The sequence below is a fragment of the Podarcis tiliguerta genome (genome assembly GCF_965153285.1).
Source record: "Podarcis tiliguerta genome assembly, chromosome: Z".
NCBI classification, from domain to species: Eukaryota; Metazoa; Chordata; class Lepidosauria; order Squamata; family Lacertidae; genus Podarcis; species Podarcis tiliguerta.
The window spans coordinates 543,858-549,857 of record NC_139553.1 but is presented as its reverse complement, the minus strand read 5'-3'; positions in this window follow the sequence as shown (position 1 = coordinate 549,857).

The following is a 6,000-nucleotide window of genomic DNA, read 5'->3' as shown; positions in this document are numbered from 1 at the left end:
GCAATGATTTCCAACTGCAAGTGTCGCTTCTTAATGCAGACAGCAGAAAGTTTGCAAAAGCAGAGGATAAAACGATTTGCAATATTGCTGCTTCTTAATGCAAACTGCGGGAAACGTGCGAAAGCAGAAAATAAAATTATTTGCAAGAGTGGCTGCAATAATCTCCCATTGCAAACTCCGCTTCTTATTGCAAACAGCAGAAAGTTTGCAAATGCGGAAAATAAAATTCTGTGCAATGATTTCCAACTGCAAGTGTCGATAATAATAATAATAATAATACGCAGAATACAATTCTGTGAGGCGGCATTTTCGATTGCAAGGGTTGCTTTGTATTGCAATTATTGCAAATAATCCCCCATTGCAAGTGTCGCTTCTTAATGCAAACAGCGGAAAGTTTGCAAATGCAGAGGATAAAACTCTTTGCAAACTTTCTGCTGTTTGCAATAAAAAGCTTCCCAGATCCCTTGCAAATCGGCTGCGTTTTGCAGCTTTGCAAAGTTCCGGTTGTTTGCAAGAAAAAGCGGAGGTTGCAATGGGAGATTATTGCAGACACTCTTGCACAGAATTTTATTTTCCGCATTTGCAAACTTTCTGCTCTTTGCATTAAGAATCAACACTTGTAATTGGTTGCTTCTTAATGCAATTTTATGGCAATTATTGCAAATAATCTCCAATTGCAAACTCCGCTTCTGATTGCAAGCAGCAGAAAGCTTGCCAATGTGGAAAATAAAATTCTGTGCAATGATTTCCAATTACATTATTATTATTATTATTATTATTATTATTATTATTATTATTATTATTTCTGCTGTTTGCATCAAGAAGCGACAGTTGCAATGGGAGATTATTGCAGCCATTGTTGCATTAAATTCTATTTTCCGCATTTGCAAACTTTCTGCTCTTTGCATTAAGAAGCGACACTTGCAGTTGGAAATCATTGCACAGAATTTTATTTTCCACATTTGCAAACTTTCTGCTGCTTGCATTCAGAAGCGGCGTTTGCAATGGGAGATTCTTGCAGCCACGGTTGCATTAAATGCTATTTTTTGCATTTGCAATCTTTCTGCTGCTTGAATGAAGAAGCAACCAATGACAAGTCTTGATTCTGAATGCAAGCAGCAGAAAGTTTGCAAATGCGGAAAATAAAATTCTGTGCAAGAGTGTCTGCAATAAGTTCCAATGGCAACTTCCAATTGCGCTTGCAATAAAAAGCAACGGTTGCAATGGGAGATTATTGCAGGTCCCATTGCAAATCATTTTATTCTGCACATTTGCAAACTTTCTGCTGCTTGCATTCAGAAGCGACACTTGCAGTTGGAAATCATTGCACAGAATTTTATTTTCTGCATTTGCAAACTTTCTGCTGTTTGCATTAAGAAGCGGAGTTTGCAATGGGAGATTCTTGCAGCCATTCTTGCATTAAATGCTATTTTTTGCATTTGCAAACGTTCTGCTGTTTGCAATAAAAAGCTTCCCAGATGCAATTTTATTGCAATTATTGCAAATAATCTCCCATTGCAACTGCCGCTTCTTAATGCAAACAGCAGAAAGTTTGCAAAAGGAGAGGATAAAACGATTTGCAATATTGCTGCTTCTTGATGCAAACAGCAGAAAGTTTGCAAATGTGGAAAATAAAATTCTGTGCAATGATTTACAACTGCAAGTGTCGCTTCTTAATGCAAAGAGCGGAAAGTTGGCAAAAGCAGAGGATAAAACGATTTGCAATATTGTTGCTTCTTAATGCAAACAGCGGAAAACGTGCAAAAGCGGAAAATAAAATTATTTGCAACAATGGCTGCAATAATCTCCCATTGCAAACTCCGCTTCTGATTGCAAGCAGCGGAAAGTTTGCAAATGCGGAAAATAAAATTCTGTGCAATGATTTCCATCTGCAAGTGTCGCTTCTTAATGCAAAGAGCAGAAAGTTTGCAAATGTGCAGAAAATAAAATGATTTGCAATGGGACCTGCAATAATCTCCCATTGCAATCGTTGCTTTTTATTGCAAGCGCAATTGGAAGTTGCAATGGGAACTTATTGCAGACACTCTTGCACAGAATTTTATTTTCCGCATTTGCAAACTTTCTGCTGCTTGCATTCAGAATAAAGACTTGTAATTGGTTGCTTCTTAATGCAATTTTATTGCAATTATTGCAAATAATCTCCTATTGCAACTGTCGCTTCTTAATGCAAACAGCAGAAAGTTTCAAATGCAGAAAATAGCATTTAATGCAAGAATGGCTACAAGAATCTCCCATTGCAACTGTCGCTTCTTGATGCAAACAGCTCAAAGTTTGCAAAAGCAGAGGATAAATCTATTTGCAATATTGTTGCTTCTTGATGCAAACAGTGGGAAACGTGCAAAAGCGGAAAATAAAATTATTTGCAACAGTGGCTGCAATTGTCTCAAATTGCAAACTCCGCTTCTGATTGCAAACAGCAGAAAGTTTGCAAATGCAGAAAATAAAATTCTGTGCAATTTAATCCAAGGGGTTTCCTGCGATTGACGAGTTAGAGGGGAAATAATAATAATAATAATAATAATAATAATAATAATAATGCATTCAGAAGCGACAGTTGCAATGGGAGATTATTGGCAATGATTGCAATAAAAGCAACACTTGCAATTGAAAATGCCGCCTCACAGAATTTTATTCTGCACATTATTATTATTATTATTATTATTATTATTATCATCATCATCATCTGGCCCAATATTGACCCAATATTTATTCCAAAATTCCAAATCGGTGCAATTTAATCCAAGGGGTTTCCTGCGATTGGCGAATTAGAGGGGAAATAATAATAATAATAATAATAATAATGCATTAAGAAGCGACAGTTGCAATGGGAGATTCTTGCAGCCATTGTTGCATTAAATGCTATTTTCTGCATTTGCAAACTTTCTGCTCTTTGCATTAAGAAGCGACAGTTGCAATGGGAGATTATTTGCAATAATTGCAATAAAAAGCAACACTTGCAATCGAAAATGCCGCCTCACATAATTTTATTCTGCATATTATTATTATTATTATTACTATTACTATTATTATTATCCTCTGCTTTGAATTTGCAGTTTGCAAGAAGAAGATGTAGGGAAAAAAGGGTTGCTTTTCCTTGCAAAATGTGGGAAGATTTCCAATTTGCAGTTTGCAAATTCAATGCTGCCATAATTTCTGATTGCAAATTAATGCAAACAGCGGAAAGTTTGCAAAAGCAGAGGATAAAACTATTTGCAATATTGTTGCTTCTTGATGCAAACAGCGGAAAATAAAATTATTTGCAAGAGTAGCTGCAATAATCTCTCATTGCAACTGCCTCTTCTTAATGCAAACAGCAGAAAGTTTGCAAATGCGGAAAATAAAATTCTTTTTTTCTGCATTTCCAGACTTTGTTGGCAATTGCAGTCCCGATTACAAATAATTTTATTTTCCACATTTGCAAACTTTCCGCTGTTTGCAATCAGAAGCAGAGTTTGCAATGGGAGATTATTGCAGCCACTGTTGGAAATAATTTTATTTTCCACTGTTTGCATCAAGAAGCAACAAGATTGCCAATAGTTTTATCCGCTGCTTTTGCAAACTTTGTGCTGTTTGCATCAAGAAGTGACAGTTGCAAATAATTTTATTTTTATTTGCACATATTTTTATTTGCACATAAATAATTTTAATTTTATTTGCACATTTCCCGCTGTTTGCATTAAGAAGCAACCAATTACAAGTCTTGATTCTTAATGCAAACAGCAGAAAGTTTGCAAATGCAAAAAATAGCATTTAATGCAAGAATGGCTGCAAGAATCTCCCATTGCAAACTCCGCTTCTTAATGCAAACAGCAGAAAGCTTGCAAATGCGGAAAATAAAATTCTGTGCAACGATTTCCAACTGCAAGTGTCGCTTCTTGATGCAAGCAGCAGAAAGTTTGCAAATGTGCAGAATAAAATGATTGGCAATGGGACCTGCAATAATCTCCCATTGCAACCGTTGCTTTTTATTGCAAGCGCAATTGGAAGTTGCAATTGGAACTTATTGCAGACACTCTTGCACAGAATTTTATTTTCCGCATTTCTGCTGCTTGCATTCAGAATCAAGACTTGTAATTGGTTGCTTCTGAATGCAAGCAGCAGAAAGTTTGCAAACGTGGAAAATAAAATGCTGTTTGCATTACGAAGCGATTGCAAGTGTTGCTTTTTATTGCAATTATTGCAAATAATCTCCCATTGCAAGTGTCGCTTCTTAATGCAGACAGCAGAAAGTTTGCAAATGCGGAAAATAAAATTATTTGCAACAGTGGCTGCAAGAATCTCCCATTGCAAACTCCGCTTCTTAATGCAAAGAGCAGAAAGCTTGCAAATGCGGAGAATAAAATTCTGTGCAATGATTTCCAACTGCAAGTGTCAATAATAATAATAATAATAATAATACGCAGAATACAATTCTGTGAGGCGGAATTTTCGATTGCAAGTGTTGCTTTGTATTGCAATTATTGCAAATAATCTCCCATTGCAACGGTCGCTTCTGAATGCAAACAGCAGAAGGTTTGCAAATGCGGAAAATAGCATTTAATGCAACAATGGCTGCAATAATCTCCAATTGCAAACTTCGCTTCTTAATGCAAACAGCGGAAAGTTTGCAAAAGCAGAGGATAAAATTTCTGATTGCAACTGTCGCTTCTTAATGCAAAAGTTTGCAAAAGCAGAGAATAAAACTATTTGCAATATTGTCGCTTCTTAATGCAAACAGCGGAAAGTTTGCAAATGCAGAAAATAGCATTTAATGCAACAATGGCTGCAATAATCTCCCATTGCAAGTGTCGCTTCTTAATGCAAACAGTGGAAAGTTTGCAAATGCAGAGGATAAAACCATTTGCAATCTTGTTGCTTCTTGATGCAAACAGCGGGAAACGTGCAAAAGCGGAAAATAAAATTCTGTGCAATGATTTCCCATAACATCATCATCATCATCATCATCATTATTATTATTATTATTATTTCCACTGTTTGCATCAAGAAGCAACAGTTCCAATGGGAGATTATTGCAGCCATTCTTGCATTAAATGCTATTTTCCGCATTTGCAAACTTTCTGCTGCTTGCATTAAGAAGCGACAGTTGCAGTTGTAAATCATTGCACAGAATTTTATTTTCCGCATTTGCAAACTTTCCGCTGTTTGCATTAAGAAGCGGAGTTTGCAATGGGAGATTATTGCAGCCACTGTTGCATTAAATGCTATTTTTTGCATTTGCAAACGTTCTGCTGTTTGCAATAAAAAGCTTCCCGGATGCAATTTTATTACAATTATTGCAAACAATCTCCCATTGCAACTGCCACTTCTTAATGCAGACAGTGCAAAGTTTGCAAAAGCAGAGGATAAAACGATTTGCAAGATTGCTGCTTCTTAATGCAAACAGCGGGAAATAAAATTATTTGCAAGAGTGGCTGCAATAATCTCCCATTGCAAACTCCGCTTCTTATTGCAAGCAGCAGAAAGTTTGCAAATGCGGAAAATAAAATTCTGTGCAATGATTTCCAACTGCAACTGTCGCTTCTTAATGCAAAGAGCAGAAAGTTTGCAAATGTGCAGAATAAAATTATTGGCAATGGGAACTGCAATAATCTCCCATTGCAACCGTTGCTTTTTATTGCAAGCGCAATTGGAAGTTGCAATTGGAACTTATTGCAGACACTCTTGCACAGAAGTTTATTTTCCGCATTTCTGCTGCTTGCATTCAGAATCAAGACTTGTAATTGGTTGCTTCTGAATGCAAACAGCAGAAAGATTGCAAATGCAGAAAATAGCATTTAATGCAACAGTGGCTGCAATAATCTCCCATTGCAAACGCCGCTTCTGAATGCAAACAGCGGAAAGTTTGCAAAAGCAGAGGATAAAACGGTTTGCAATATTGCTGCTTCTTGATGCAAACAGCGGGAAACGTGCAAATGCAGAAAATAGCATTTAATGCAACAATGGCTGTAATAATTTCCAATTGCAAACTCCGCTTCTTAA